This window comes from Cornus florida, unplaced genomic scaffold (assembly GCF_030987335.1).
Source record: "Cornus florida cultivar Cherokee Brave unplaced genomic scaffold, ASM3098733v1 CherokeeBrave_3.0.0_Hap2_Chr08, whole genome shotgun sequence".
Classification (NCBI taxonomy): domain Eukaryota; kingdom Viridiplantae; phylum Streptophyta; class Magnoliopsida; order Cornales; family Cornaceae; genus Cornus; species Cornus florida.
The window spans coordinates 41,156,078-41,173,208 of NW_026775578.1; the positions used below are offsets into that span (position 1 = coordinate 41,156,078).

The 17,131-nt window shown below is 38.1% G+C and overlaps 1 pseudogene; it reads right to left on the bottom strand.

The window, feature by feature from the left end:
- Positions 1-498: 498 nt before the first annotated feature.
- LOC132272133 (small nucleolar RNA R71) lies at positions 499-596 on the bottom strand (annotated as a pseudogene).
- Positions 597-17,131: the final 16,535 nt, after the last annotated feature.

Here is a 17,131-nt window from a genome sequence, read left to right on the forward strand (position 1 = left end):
TTGTGCAACAACCTAATCTAGGGATGCCAAGGCCAAATGTTGTTCCCCCAATTAGTGAGCAACAACAACAATATGTTCAAATGACATATCATCAGTAAGGTCAAATGTCATATCCTCCTTTCAATCCTCCAATGGTCCTTAGGGATCGTTACACTTTAAATCAATATAATGCACTCACTTGCATTCAATTGCCAAATTTCCGTGCTCATCATTATGAGATTAAGGCTTCCACCATTAACATGTGCCCCCTTTTCTATGGGTTGAGCAATGAAGAGCCTTATAAACATTTAGATGAGTTCTTGGAAATTTGTTCCACCGTGAAAATCACGGATGTTCCGGAAGAAGTCCTAAAAATGAAGTTTTTCCCTTTCACTCTTCGGGATAAAGCTAAATATTGGTTCAACAATTTGCGATTAAATACAATCACCTCTTGGGCACAATTGCAACAAGAATTCCTAAAAAAAGTACTATCCCGCGAGTCGAACTGATTCAATGAGAACTTTCATTCGTGAATTTAAACAAGAAGAAGGAAAACCCCTTCATGAAGCATGGGAACGTTTGAATGACTTACTATGAAAGTGTCCATATCATGATATTCCTAAGTGGCAATTAGTTCAATGTTTCTTTTCAAGTTTATCCGATGCTAATAAGGGCATTGTTGATGCTTCCTGTGGTGGCAGCTACATTGAAAGAAATGAAGATGAAATTTGGAATCTTTTCAAAAAAATGAGTGCAAACTCAATGTATAGATCTTCATCTTCTAGGGTGGTCACCTAGCAAATGTGAAAGGAAATAAAGCTCTAAATCAAATAGACTTTTCCATGGAAATTGCCGCCGAGGTCAAAAATCTTACTCAAAGGTTTGATACATTCCTTTTGAATCAAGGACTGGTAATTCAATCTTATCCTCATTAGTCCGGTGAAATGTGTATGACTTGTTCTAGTTACACTCACCATACTTCAAATTGCCCTCTTGGACAAATCATACCAAGTGAGTCTCAAGAACAAGCAAATGCAGCTTTCATTCATCAAGAGAACAACCCTTATTCTAATACTTACAATTCGGGGTGGAAAAATCATCCAAACTTTACATGGAAAAATCAAAGAGACGGTGCAAACCATCCTCAAACTCAAGGTTACCAAGCAAAATATGTTCCCCCACATCTCCAATATCAAAATCAAAATTCTCAAGGTTACCGTCCTTCATTCTATCCTCACAATGTGAATCAATACTCTCATCCTCAAGCATCAAATTCTTAATACTCTCATCCTCAAGCATTAAATTCTCAATCTTACTCTAATCCAAATCAAACGCCTCCTAAGAGTCCCATTTTTGAGGACAAGGTCTTGCAAACCTTAGGTGATATTCGAAAAGATAATCAATTGTTTCATTCTCACTCTCAATCAATTACAAAGCTTAAAGCTCAAATCGGACAATTAGCTAATTCTTTAAATGTGAGAGAGAAAGGTAAGTTGCCTAGTCAAACTGAGACCAATCCTAAGGGGCAATTTATGGCACAAGCAAGTCCTTCATCGGAATTTTTTGGAAATGAGCAAGTTCAAGCAATTACTACCTTGAGGAGTGGTAAGAAAGTGGATAATAAGGTAGAGGTACCTCAGGAGGATAGTGAATTGACACAACTTAGTGGTTGCATCCATTCCATTCAAAATCATATTCTTACTCCCTTGGATGCTAGTGGTTACAAAAAGGACATTCCATTATCTTCATCATCATCTCCCCAATTAGAGAAGCCTTATGAGCTAAAAGTTCCATTTCCTCAAGCTTTGAGAGAGACTTCATTATTTGGGAGACAAGAAGGAAAAATTCATGACATGATGGAAGTGTTTAAACAAGTGAAAATTAATCTTTCTCTTCTAGATGCAATTAGGCAAATTCCACCATATGCAAAGTTTTTGAAGGACTTGTGCACACAAAAGAGGAAGAGCAAGGGAAGAGACCTTAAGAAAGTGCTTTTAACGGAACAAATGAGTTCCATCATTCTGTCTAACACTCCTCCTAAGTTCAAGGATCCTGGTGCTTCGACCATTTCTTGTGTTATTGGAAACCAAAAGATTCGTAGAGCTCTCTTTAATTTAGGTGCAAGTATCAATCTCATTCCCTACTCTATTTACTTGCAATTAGGATTAGGGGACTTGAAGCCAATATCGGTAGTAATCCAACTAGCCGACAGATCAATTAAGAAACCGAGGGGAATTGTTGAGGACGTTTTAATTAAGGTTGATTAATTTTATTTTCCGGTTGATTTTGTGGTACTTGATACTGAGCCAATCCCTAATCTTACCAATCACATTCCAGTTATCCTAGGAAGACCATTTCTTGCCACTGCCAATGCCACCATTAATTATAGATCTGACATTATGGATATCTCTTTTGGTAACATGATGGTTAAGCTTAATGTTTTCAATGTGAGTCAACATCCCACAGATGAAGACGAGTGTTTCCTAGTGGATATTTTAGATGAAACCATAGAGGAGACTCTTCCCTCTATTCTATCTAAGGACCCTCTTGAGGCGTGCCTTTGTGAAATGTTTGAAAGTTGTGGTTTTGATATAGAAGGATCCATAAGTGAGGTGAATGCTTTGATGAACTCTGTGGCCACTTTGGATTTCCCACCTTGGAAAAGCAAGAAAGAATCTCTTCCTTCACTCTCTAGTACTCCACCGGTTCCTTTTCTCATCTCTCCTCTTACTCTTGAGCTTAAGCCTCTTCCATCTAATCTCAAATACGCCTTCTTAGGCCCAAAAGAGACTCTTCCGGTTATCATTGCTTCAAATCTTGAAAATGACCAAGAGAATGATCTTTTGGAAGTTCTTAAAGTTAACAAAGAAGCCATTGGATGGAGTGTGGCTGACCTAAATGGCATTGACCTTTCTATTTGTATGCATCACATACACATTGAAGAGGATGAAAGGCCATTTAGGGATGCTCAAAGGAGATTCAACCCAAATATGAAGGAAGTAGTCATGAAGGAGGTTGTGAAACTTTTAGATGCGGGAATCATTCATCCTATCTCTGATTCCAAGTGGGTTAGTCCAACTCAAGTGGTTCCTAAAAAATCAGGAATCACAGTTGTTGAAAATGCTAAGGGTGGTCTTATTTCAAAACGCACCGCCACTTCATGGCGTGTTTGCATAGATTACCGAAAGCTGAATTTCGCCACTAGGAAAGACCATTTTTCATTGCCTTTCATTGACCAAATCTTGGAAAGATTGGCCGAACAACAATACTATTGCTTCCTAGATGGTTACTCGGGGTACAATTAAGTGGCCCTAGATCCATTGGATCAAGAAAAGACCACATTTACATATCCCTTCGGTACATTTGTTTATCGATGGATGCCTTTTGCATTGTGCAATGCTCCTGCCACTTTCTTAAGGTGTATGATGTCAATTTTTTCAGACATGGTGGAGAAGTATTTAGAAGTCTTCATGGATGACTTCTCGATTTTTGGGTCCTCATTTGATTCGTGTCTCTAAAATCTCAAAAAAGTGCTTCAAAGATGTCGTGAGACTAATCTTGTATTAAGTTGAGAAAAGAGCCATTTCATGGTTCAAGAAGGAATCGTGCTTAGACATGTCATCTTTAAAAGAGGAATAGAAGTAGATAGAGCGAAAGTTGAGCTGATTTTCGAATTGTCTCCACCTATTACGGTGAGAGAAATCTGCTCATTTCTAGGACATGCCGATTTTTATCGCCGGTCATCAAAGACTTTAGCAAAATTGCAAGACCCTTGTGCAACCTTCTTGCCAAGGAGACTCCATTTGTCTTTAATGAAACATGCCTAAATGTTTTTCATCAACTTCGCACTCTTCTGTCATCCGCTCCCATCATGCAACCTCCAAATTGGTCATTACCATTTGAGATTATGTGTGACACTTTTGACTTCGCAATGGGTGCTGTTTTGGGGCAAAGGGTAGGTAAGCAATAATGTGCTATATACTATGCGAGTAAGACTTTCTCAGGTGCCCAATTGAATTATTCTACCACCGAGAAAGAATTACTTGCCGTAGTATATGCCTTTGATAAATTTAGGTCATATCTCTTAGGATCCAAGGTAATTGTGTTTTCCGATTAGGCCGCTCTTAGGCATCTTTTAATGAAAAAGGAAACCAAACCTCGCTTGATAAGATGGATCCTACTTCTTCAAGAATTTAACTTTGAAATCAAGGACAAAAAGGGCTCCGACAATGTCGTTGCCGATCATCTGTCTGGATTAATGGTTGAATCTTCTCCAAATCTTGAAATTCATGAATCATTTCTGGATGACCAACTCTTTCAAATCTCAAATGGGATGTTGCCTTGGTTCGCCGACATTGTTAACTATCTTGCAACCAACAAACTTCCCATTAATTGGTCAAAACAAGAAAAGGACTGATTCTTTGCTAACATCCGAAAATACTATTGGGAAGATCCTATTCTTTTTTATTATTGCCTGGATCAAATCATAAGGAGATGTGTGTCGGAAAGTGAAGTTCCGAGCGTCCTTGTGTTTTGTCACACACTTACTTGTGGTGGGCATTTTAGTGAAAAAAAGACAGCTTTGAAAGTTCTTCAAAGTGGGATCTTCTAGCCCACTATCCACCGAGATGCCTATAACTTTTGCAAGGTGTGTGTTCGATGCCAAAAGTTAGGATCAATGTCAAAGAGAGACATGATGCCTTTAACTTCAGTCTTCGTGGTTGAAATCTTCGATGTATGGGGCATAGATTTTATGGGACCATTCCCAATGTCTTATGACTTTCAATACATTCTTGTTGCCGTTGATTATGTTTCAAAATGTGTTGAGGCTTGTGCTACTAAAACGAATGACCACTTCGTGGTAATTGCATTCGTTAAATCAAACATTTTTGCTCGTTTTGGTATGCCAAGGGCCATGATAAGTAATGGAGGAAAACATTTCTGCAATCAATTCTTGAAGAAACTCTTTTTGAAATTCTGTCACACATAAAGTGGCCACTCCCTACCATCCCTAAACAAGTGGGCAAGTCGAGGTGTCAAATAGGGAAATCAAGTATATTCTTGAGAAAACTGTCAATCTGACCCGAAAAGATTGGTCAAGGAAATTGAATGATGTTTTGTGGGCTTATCGAACCGCTTACAAGACTCCAATAGGCATGTTTCCATATAGACTTGTTTATGGGAAGCCTTGTCATCTTCCGGTTGAGGTAGAACACAAAGCACTTTAACCGATAAAAAAACTCAACTTTGATCTTGATAAGGCTGAAAATGACCGTTTACTCCAAATCAATGAGCTAAAGGAATTGCGAAATGATGCCTATGATAGTTCAAAAATCTACAAGGAAATGACAAAAGCATTTTATGATAAACATATTGTGAAAAAGTCTTTTGAGGCCGGTCAAAAGGCTTGTTATTCAACTCTAGGCTCAAATTCTTCCTTGGAAAGCTTCGAACCAAATGGGAAGGCCCTTATTTAATCATCTCCATCTCACCTCATGGGGCAGTTGAACTTAAAAATCTAAAAGATGAAGGGACCTTCAAAGTTAATGGTCAAAGGCTTAAACCATACATTGATGGACAAGCTCTTCAAAGGAATGTGGAATCCGTTCTCTTGGTGGATCCCATTTACTTTGAAGATTGAGATCATTTCACATCTTTCTAGCGACGTTAAACACTAGTTGTATCGAGTTTCTCCTTCGTTGCATGTTAATTTACATTTTATTATTATTTTATTTTATTTTATTTTTTCTTTTTCCTTTTGTACATTTATGCATTTTTAAATTCAAAAAGAAAAAAAAATAAATAACAAATAAAAAAAATTATAATGGGTAGTGTAGGTTGGTATTTGATTTAATTTTATTATTATTATTATTATTATTATTATTATTATATATATTTCATTTTAGTTTATATATATTCTTTTTAGTTTTGCTTTATTATATATATATTATAATAATAATAATAATAATAAATAAATAAAAAATTATAATGGGTAGTGTAAGTTAGTATTTGATTTTATTTCAATTTATTATTATTTTTATATATATTTTATTTTAGTATATATATTTCTTTCTAATTTTGTGTTAAAAAAAATAAAAAATAAAAAATCCCATTCTTTCGTAGAGAGCAACAAAAAAAATTACCCAAGTGGATTGATCCCCAACCACGTGAATCGAGCCCTTTTTACTTGTGCCTTCACTTTCTCATTACACAGTAAAGGGGCCATTTTTTTTGTCTAAAAACATCGATCCCTCACTAAAAAGAGATCGAGCGCCCCTTCTCTCTAGCCTCCAATCACTACCCACTTTCCATCCTCAAATCAATTATTCTTCTCCTCCCTGCAAATCTCTTCACCCAAAATCTCCAATCTCCACTCTCAATTCCTTCATCCATCCTCACCAATTCTTTTCCTTCCCTGCGAAACCCTTCACCCACCTCCAATTCGAATTTCTAGTCCAACCCTCACGGTTCGCTCTTCTCTTCCGTGGTGTCGCGGCCGTGATTGTCGGCGCCATGGTTCTGATTTCTTTTCCGCCGAGGGGTTGAGGTTTACCCTTTGTGTAGCCTCTTTGGGTTTCGATTGGGTGCGATTACAAGGGTGGGGTTGCCGATTTGGTAGGTTGTAGGTCTGAAAAACAGCGACGTCGCGAGTAATGTCTCTTCGGCCGTGATTCGCTGCGCCGACGGTTTCTGGGTTGTGGGTCTTTCCAGCGAGCTTGTGAATCGCCGTTTTCTCCGGCGATTTTGATTTGGTCGACGATTTTCGCCGATTTCTGGGTTGCGGTTTCTAGGTTACGGTTTCTGGGCTGGTTAGTCGGCCGTGATTCGCTGCACCGACGGGTTCTGAGCTTGCGAATCGCAGTTTTCTCTAGCGATTTCGGCTGGGTCTTTGCGGCGTCGCGGCTGGGTTCTTCTCTGCTCGCGGCTGTTCCTTTTCCGGCTATCGCAGCTGGGTTCTTCTTCAATCGCAACTGGGTTATCTTCCGGCGAGCTCGTGATTCGCCGTTTTCTCCGACGATTTTGATTGGATGGTTCTTATCCAGCGATTCCGGCTGGGTTCCTTCCGGCGAGCTCGTGATTAGCCCTTTATCGTTCTCCGGCGATTTCGGCATCGCTGTTCTCCGGCGATTTTGGCTTCGTCGTTCTCTTTTGCTTGTACATAAAAAATAATAAAATAATAAAAAAGAAAAATACATAACAAAAAAAATTAAATAATAAAAAGAAAAATGCATAACAAAAAAAAAATTAAATAATAAAAAAATTTATTAAAAAATTAAATAATTAAAAAAATTACATAACAAAAAAATAATAATAAAAAAAATTTCTCATTAGCATTCCGTCTCTAGCAAGACGTTAAATTTGGTTCATTTTATTTATTTATTTATAGGTTGTATATACATTTTTTTTTTCTTTATTTATTTTTTAAAATAATAATAATAATAATAATAATAATAATAATAATTAAAAAAATTTCAAAAGTATGTCTTATCGTTATATCTTTCTGCTTGGTTATGCATGTTTTCATCTTTTACCAAGGGCTTGAGTTGCTAGTGTGGTTATTCTAGTAGGTTTTTACATCCAAGTTTAGGGGAGACATCTTTCATAATGGATTATTGCCAGATTTCATCGTCATGGTATACTCTTTCCATCATTTTTCATTGTTCTCATTACACATTGCGGACAATGTACAGTTTAAGTTTGAGGGTAAGGCCATCATGATTCATTCTATTTTAAGTTGAGCTTTAAATGCATGATAAGATTCATTCTATTTTAAGTTGAGCTTTAAATGCATGATGAGATTGGAGATGTACTTGGCAATGATTTCAAACTTTTGATGCATAATGCCTTTGAAAAGTAAGTTGTTAGAGTCTAATACTTCTTGTATGCTCTAGGATGTCATTTAAGGATAAATTTTAATTTTTGACATCATGTTTGCTTTTGTGGTACACATCATCTTGTTGGTTGAAAATACTTTGAGAGTTAATTCTAGAATTCTAAACTTGCACTTGTGCACACTAGCATTCAATTTGTTGGGTACATGCTTAATTGATTAATGTTTTAGTTATATCTCAATTGAGTTAGTAGACTTTGAAAGCTTTCATTCTTGACAAATGACTTTGCATGCTAAATAACAAACCCTTTACGAAGTAATCGGGATTTCTGCCTCATTAAGTACTAAACTCTCACATGAAAAGTGGAGGGCCATCACCAAAAAAAAAAAAAAAAGAAAAGAAAAGAAAAGTGAGTGCTTCTCACCAATGTGGGAAAGTGGGAAATGATAGAACAATAGTTGTTTTGATTTGTAACCTAGTTGATTTGAGCTTGTAAGTCTTTAAGGGTGTCTTTACACCTAATGCCCTAAAGCCTTCCGGTTTAGGAGTCATTGACCTAACGCTTGTTAATGGATCTTCTAGAAAGCTTAAGAGATTACTACATTTTGGTGGTGTCGGGACCAAAGCTTGCAAAAGTGATGTTTTGGACTACTAAGATGAGTGTGGCCAAGTTTTACATTTATAATATGTTACTACTACCTTTCACTAAAAATATAGTTAGGGCGAGTAGGGATTGTTCCAAGGGATTGGTGGGTCGTATTAGGTTGTGGAATCGAGATTAGGGTTAGTAGGTCGAGTGATCAAAAGATTGGTTGGTGATTAGATTACACTAAGATGCAATTTAAACTAAAGTATTCAATTAAATGTAATAGAGAGAAAATAAGAGAGAGATTTTGGGATTTAGAGATCACTACTAAGCATAACTTTTCTACACCCTTAATGAATGATTAATGAAGGGGAAAGCATGTATTACAACAATAGTGTGTGTGTGTGTGGTTGTTTCAACAAGCATGGATGACCAATTAAGTATATATTGTCTAAGCAACATGGTGGATAGCACAATATATAAAACTAAGTCATTAATCCTTTCTTTAAGCTCACAATCCAAACACATCACAAGGTTAGAGACATATGCTACTTGTTTTTATAAATATGGAATATCAAACAACAAGCATGGATTGTCCTCCCATTTAACATCTAAACTACAACTACACTATAATTTAAGCTAATGACATGAAATTAAACTAATTAAACTAAGGGAGAGACACAATCCATCAAGAAATGAATATGAACCAACAAATAAACCACAAGAGCATTCTATTAAGCACTATGTCTTGACAATCTCTAGTTCTATAGCATCAATACACATAGACATACATCAATAACACAAAATATAGAGACAAACACATGAACATCTATTCTAGCATACATAGACATATGGATAGAATGAAATGATCAATTAGAAGCATTAAACCACACAAATCATTGAATAAACAAGATCTATGTATATAAATATGTCAAAACATATATCACAATACAAATCCCCTAAAAAATACATAAATCAAGATGTAGAAAGTATGCTTAGGGCTAACTCTAGCCCCAAGAGGATGTCTAGCCACTCATGGATGATGTCCTCCAACCCTCAAGAGCTAACTCCATGGTAGAAATTGCTCCTCTTCTTGGTTGATGGAAGAACTCCAAACTTGTGTCTCTAGCCTCTCCTCTTTTTTTCTTCCTCACTAAGAATAGAATATGGAAATTGTGTCTCTAGTGTATGTCTATCTCTCTATTTCTCAAGAATGGCTCATATTCCTTATATAGGTAGGTTAAATGTCACCTCCAATGACCTAGGTGTGATACCCCTCGGATCTGAGACACGAGTTGATCAAGCCCAGTCCTAAACCCGAGGGAATATCAAACAATTAATATTTTAAAAACGAACACAGATGACAAAATGAATTAAGAATAAATATAAAAAGCTGAAAGAAGCTAAAATGAAATTCTTTAAAGTAAAAACTTAAATCCAATAATCCAAAACCTTCTTAAAAAGAATCCTCCAACAATTTTACAACTCGGGAATCCATTTCTAGTGGACCCTTAATAATAGATTAAATCCAAATCTAACATATGGAATGAAATCCTACGTCGTCGGTAGAATGGAAGATCGTCTCTGCTCAGCCCGAACAAGCTCTAAGATTGGAACCGTCCGATACTTGAAAAACGATAAGTGGGTCAGGCCCACTAGCAAGTTCTACTATACTATAATCCAAGTAGAGACCCGATACGCATGTACATTCTAACCAATCCAACAATAACTAAATAGTCCGTAAATATATATATATATATTCACACTACAGGACTCTCACTGGATTACAAGCCCGTCTCAACCTGACTAGTAGGCACCATGCAAAACGCACCTGAGGTGGGCATGATTATCTAGACCTAGCAGGGTACACATCTAACCATCATAGCCAGCTATGCATCCCAATGCATATACGCTCCCTAACCAATGACTCTGAGACTCAGGCTCATATCGTGGCACCACAAAAATATATTTAAAATCCATTCCAAACCAATGTGTCACTCAACTGTTTAGTGATCTGACACAAAATACAGGTAGGACTTAACTTTTGTAGTTAATCCATCCCTTAATCCCGAGTAGGTAGGACTTAGCATTTTTGAGCCAATCCCCCTAGCATGTCACCATCCCATTCCGGTGCACACTAACCATCCATCCAGTGTTGATAATATAGATAACAGTAAACATATCAATATCGACATATCCAATGCAAGTATAACAAGAATGTGTAAAATAGCATGCTTGTCCAATACTACTAGTACATGATTCTCTAACAAATTTAAAGCGCAGAGAATAAATATAACCATCCTGTAATCCACAATAAGCATAATAATAATAATATTAACATGCTTGCTTGTAATTATACCATCATACTCAGTAAGTTGATAAGAACCACAAACTTGTAAACATCAACTAATTCCTTATTAAGCACCACAGAATTTATGTAAGTTGACATGCTTAATCTTATACTCCTGCTACATGATTTAAATATCAAACTCCTATTTCAATTGCTAATTTAAAATTAAACAACTTGAATCATCCGCAACAAAGCAACCATGTAAACTTTCTTAAAAGTTTTATACTGTCCCTTATACTAACCTCTTATGGTATAACATGTATTTCCATGCCATCTGAAGTTTTAATAGGAATTTAAACATCACTGAGAACCTCTAATTAACCCTCAGTTAACCCTAGAAACCCATTAATCCAAGCACAGTAGCTAACAGTCTCGTAGAAAACCAAAAAACTGAAAACCCTCGAAGGAGCCGGCACCAACCAAGTTGGAGCCGCCTCCAAACAAGATGGAGCCGGCTCCAAACCACTTAGAGCCGGCTCCAAGTCACTTTGAGCCAGCTCCAAGTTTTCATGGAGCCGCCTCCTTTCTCCTCCCCTCCTATATGCTAGTTTCCTTCAACTGCGTCTTCTCCGGTGATGCCCAGTGTTAACAGTCCTCCACTTTAATGGTTTCTACTGATTAAAATAAGCCCTAGTGTGTTCCAGAATTTAATAAATTCATTACTTAATAATCAAGTTCAATTAGAATGAGAATCAAGCAGAAACAGTTTCAACGCAAATAGAAAAACACATACAAGAACCCATACTGTTTTGAAACAAATAATCGTGCAACCAAATTAATTTAACTTTAATTCATCCTGGGACTGAATTATGGATGCAAAGAACACATGCCAAAGAGATAGAGTTAGTTATAGAACTTGCCTGTGAGATTTGGTTTAAAAATCTTAACGTCTTTCTCCTAAGCTTTTCCGGCAATCCTTTGGTTTTTCCCTCTTTATTCTCTCCCAGACTCCTCTATACGTCTCTCTGTTTCCAGTATGCCGTGAATAGCGTTCTAAAACCCTAAGCAGACCCTTAATGATGTATTTAAAGGCTTCCTCCAAAACCTAATTCTAAGTGTAATAAAAGACGGATAACTAAGTCGGCTACAAGGAAAAGAAAACTAAAACAAAACCCTAAATTTCAATAATTAATTTACACACTTAAACCATTATAAGAAAACAATTAATGAATAAAGAAAACAATTTAAGATATAATTAAGTCAATTTAAAACAAAATCCAACTAAATAAACAATTAAAGAAAACAACCAAATAATACAAGTCATTTACATAATTCACAATCAAATCAACCAAACTCACAATTAAATAAAATGCATAAAACGCAATTACACAATTAAAAATAAATTAAAACGCAATAAAACAATTAAATAAATAGCTGGACTATCCTTTTAAAATTAGGGGTAGTACATTCTTCCCCCCCTAACAAAAGAAATTCCGTCCTCGGAATTCGCTTTTACTTTTTTTTCCATAATTCAGGAAATTACGAGCGAATGACATCCTCCCGTTCCCACGTATACTCAGCCTCATTGTGATGACGCCACAGAACACTGACCAAAGGGATAACCTTGTGACGAATGATTTGATCCCGATGGTCGACAACACGACACGGTGGCTCTAAATAAGTTACATCCGGCTGCAACTCAATCTTTCCATCATCGATATGCTGATACCGATCCTCATCTCGCAGAAATTTTCGTAACATGAAAACATGGAATACGTTATGTATGCGATTCAAATTATCCAAAAGTGCCAACCGATAAGCGGCAGCTCCCACTCGATCCATAATCATGAATGGACCAACAAATCGCGGAGACAACTTCCATTTCTTCCCAAAACACATTACACCCTTCATAGGCAACACTTTGAGAAGAACCTGATCCCCAACCTGAAACTCCAAAGCACGAGTGCGACGATCCGCATAACTCTGCTACCTACTCTGGGCAGTGCGCATGCAATCTCTAATAAGAGCGATCTTCTCAGAAGTATCCTTGATGAACTCAGGGCCCAAGAATCTGTTCTCACCAACCTCCATCAACAAGCAGGCAATCGACATGGTCGGCCATATAACGCCTTAAATGGTGCCATTCCAATAATTTTCTGAAAACTATTGTTATAAGCAAACTCTACAAGCAGTAAGTAATCCTCCCAGCGGCCCTTGATATCAAGAACACACGACCGAAGCATATCCTCCATGATCTGATTAACCCTCTCAGTCTGTCCATCAGTCTGGGGATGATAGGCAGTACTAAGGTGTAATTCTATACCCAAAGCCTGCTGAAAACTTTTCCAAAATCCTGATACAAAGCTCGAATCCCTGTCCGATATAATAGACAATGGAATGCCATGCAACTTTACAATCTCTGAAATGTAAAGTCTCGCCAACTGCTCCGAAGTAAAGTCAGTGCGAAAAGGCAAAAAGTGAGCTGATTTTGTCAATTTGTCCACAATAACCCAAATGGAACTGTGATCCTTAAAGGAATTAGGCAACCCCTCCACGAAATCCATAGAAATGATCTCCCATTTCCACTCCGGTATCGGCAGTGGGTGTAGAGCTCCTGGCGGCCTCTGATGATCAATCTTGACCATCTGACAAGTACTACACCGAGAAACAAAAGAGCAATGTCCCTCTTCATACCTGCCCACCAAAACTGCCGCTTCATATCCTGATACATCTTGTTGCCTCCTGGATGAACTGAAAACTCAGAATGGTGAGTCTCAGTCATCACATCCTTCCTCAAATCATCAGCAGAAGGTACCACGAAACGGCTCTTGTACCTCAAACCTCCATCAGCCCCAACATGGTAGAATGGAACCTGTCCAGAAGCTATCTCTGCAATTGTGTCATCGCACTGCTGATCCGTGAGTTGTGCCTTCAAAACCTTGTGAATGATAGAAGGTGTAACTACTATGCAAGCCAAAAAAATATCCGACAATTCTTCAACCTTCTTCAATGCATTTCACTCAATAGTGAATAGAGCAGAAAGACTACCAACAGGTCGGCGACTGAGTGCATCCGCCACCACATTCGCTTTCCCTGGATGATACGGTATAAAAAAGTGATAGTCTTTTACAAACTCCAACCATCTGTACTGTCTCATATTCAGCTCCCGCTGAGTGAACAAATACTGTAGATTCTTGTGGTCGTTAAACAACTTGAAGGATTAACCCAACAGATAATGCCTCCAAATACGAAAGGCAAAGACCATAGCTGCCAACTCCAAATCATGTGTTGGATAATTAAGCTCATGAGGCTTAAGCTTCCGAGATCCATACGAAATCGGTAGCTCCTCCTGCATTAAAACACATCCAAGACCCTACAACGAAGCATCCGGGTAGACCAAATACTCTATCTCGTTCTGTGGAGTCGACAAAATCGGTGCGGAAGTCAACTTAGTCTTCAGCTCATCAAAAGCTCTCTGACAATGTTCATCCCACACGAACTGTACACCCTTCTTAGTCAAATGAGTGAGTGGTCCTACTATCTTTGAAAACCCCTGGATGAACCTCTTGTAATATCCTGTCAAACCGAGGAAACTCTGAATCTCAGTAGGTGAAGTAGGCTGTCCCCACTCAACCACCGCTAAAACCTTGGCTGGGTCCACCGCTATTCCCCTTTCTGACACCACGTGACCCAGAAACTTCACCTCCCGTTGCCAAAATTCACACTTCTCGAACTTGGCATACAACTGTTGCTCACGAAGTGTCTGCAACATAATCCGTAGATGTCTATCATGATCCTAGAATAGATCAAGATATCATCAATGAAAAAAAATGACAAATTGATCCAAATAGGCTTTGAAGACCCTATTCATCAAATCCACGAAAACCGCTGGTGCATTAGTCAACCCGAAAGGCATCACCCGAAACTCATAAGATCCATATCTGGTGAGAAACGTTGTCCTCGGAACATCCTGCTCCCGTACCTGAAGTTAATGATATCCAGACCGCAGATCAATCTTAGAGAAGTACGTAACTCCCTTCAACTGATCAAAAAAATCATCAATCCTGGGTAACGGATACTTATTACGAATAGTAACCTTGTTCAATTCCCTGTAATCTATACACAGCCGAAGTGAGCCATCCTTTTTCTTCACAAACAGAACTGGTGCTCCCCAGGGTGAAGTACTCCTACGAATAAAACCCTGGCTGAGTAATTGCTGAATCTGATCCCTCAGCTCTCGCATCCCCACTGGTGCCATCTTATACGGTGCCCTAGCAATAGGCATAATGCCTAGAGCTAAGTCAATCACAAAGTCAATCTCGCGACTAGGCAGCAACCCTGGAATCTCCTGAAAAACATTCTGGAAGTCCTGTATAATTGGTATACGATCCAATGATACAGTAACCTCCTTCTCCGTTTCCTCCTCCACGTGAAATAAATAAGTGCTAGTGGCCCCGTTAGAACGTGGCATAGCAATGACATACATATCCTGACCAGGTATGGTGAACACAATAGACCTCTCGAAACAATAAACTTGAGCATGGTAATGCGATAACCAATCCATCCCAAGTATCACGTCAAATATGTGCATGTCCAGGACCACTAGATTGGTTAGAAATCTGAATCTACCAATATCTAGTGTCACAGGCAAATCACTCCCAATTAAAATGGCAACATCGCCTAAAGGTGTAGGAATACCGTGAGATCTATCAACATACCTGTGTCCACTAAACTGTCAAAACCAATTATACTGAAACTACGTAGAGCTAAACACATAAGGTATGCACAAAACTCCGAAATCTACTTATATTTAGAGTATCACCCTTACCTGAGTGTCCTGCCTTTAATCTCTAACTTACCATATTGATTTACAAAAATTCTTTCCTAGACTTCTTGACAATTGTCCCGTCTTAACGCAACAGACTTACAAGCAAAAATTCGTTTGTCTACCCAAAGACCTAATCACTCCACTGTGATAATCATTTATTATCGCACATACACATCCCAATATAAACTAATAAAACCATATGTGTACATATCACAAAAATGCTATCACAAAATATAATTAAGATAACCAAAACCGCTAGTTCACTTTATAAAGAACTTTTCCAAACCATAACTGTCAAACGAAAATCGTAAGATATTCTTTAATATACAACTGGTGTACGTGTTTAAATCCATACTACACTTTTATTAAAATCTCCTCTACTACTAATAACCAAAAATCACTCTTAAAAGAGCTATCCTCCTTATGGTTCGATACCCTTCTGCTGGGCCGGCCTGATATCTCCTCGTCTAGGACACCGCCTAGAAGTGTGACCGTACTCTCCACAAGTATAGCAAGTACCCCTAAAAGTACCAAACGGCCTCCTCTGCTGGTTAGACCGTAATTGATCCCATTCTGCTTATGATACCCCATTTTGCTATCTCTGGGCTAACTCAGGACATTGGTTGGATGTATGCCCATTTTCTCCATAGCCAAAACAATGAACTTTAACCATATTCTGCACCACAGGTACTGCTTCAAGTGTTTGTTAAACATGTAGCTGACTCTGAAGTGCCGTTGCTACGCCTACAACTACAACCTGAGCAATGATGTAAACTAACTGAGGAGAATACTCTGGATCCCTTCCTTGATTATAGACCTGATGCTGAGACTCCTGAGTATACTGAACTTCTTCATGCTTTATCTGCAACTGACCATCTTCCTCCTGAAACCTAGGCACTTGTTGCTCTTCCCCCATTTGCCGACGCCGCAGGCGTTCTTGCTGCCTACGTGCCAGTTTCCTCTGTCGACTATTCATGTTCTGTCCTCTTCCAGCGTTAACCACACTGTTAATATAAAAAGACAAACATCAGTATGATTATAAACGGACCGTAAAGGAATTCAACGAATCCTAATCTTAAAGCTCTAAACAAGAGAGAACGCTAGGCGGCAGTCGTATACGATAGAATCCTAGAGACAATTGAAACTGGAGAGTTCTGATACCAACTGTGATACCCCTCGGATCCGAGACACGGGTTGATCAGGCCCAGGCCCAAACTCGAGGGAATATTAAACAATCAATATTTTAAAAACGAACACAGATGACAAAATGAATTAAGAATAAATATTAAAAGCTAAAAGAAGCTAAAATGAAATTCTTTAAAGTAAAAACTTAAATCTAATAATCCAAAACCTTCTTAAAAAGAATCCTCCAATAATTTTACAACTCGGGAATCTATCTCTAGTGGAACCCTAATAATAAATAAAATCCAAATCTAACATATGGAATGAAATCCTATGTCGTCGGTAGAATGGAAGATCGTCTCTGCTCAGCCCGAACAAGCCCTAAGACTGGAACCGTCCAAAACTTGAAAAATGATAAGTGGGTCAGGCCCACTAGCAAGTTCTATACTACTACAATCCAAGCAGAGACCTGATACGCATGTACATCCTAACCA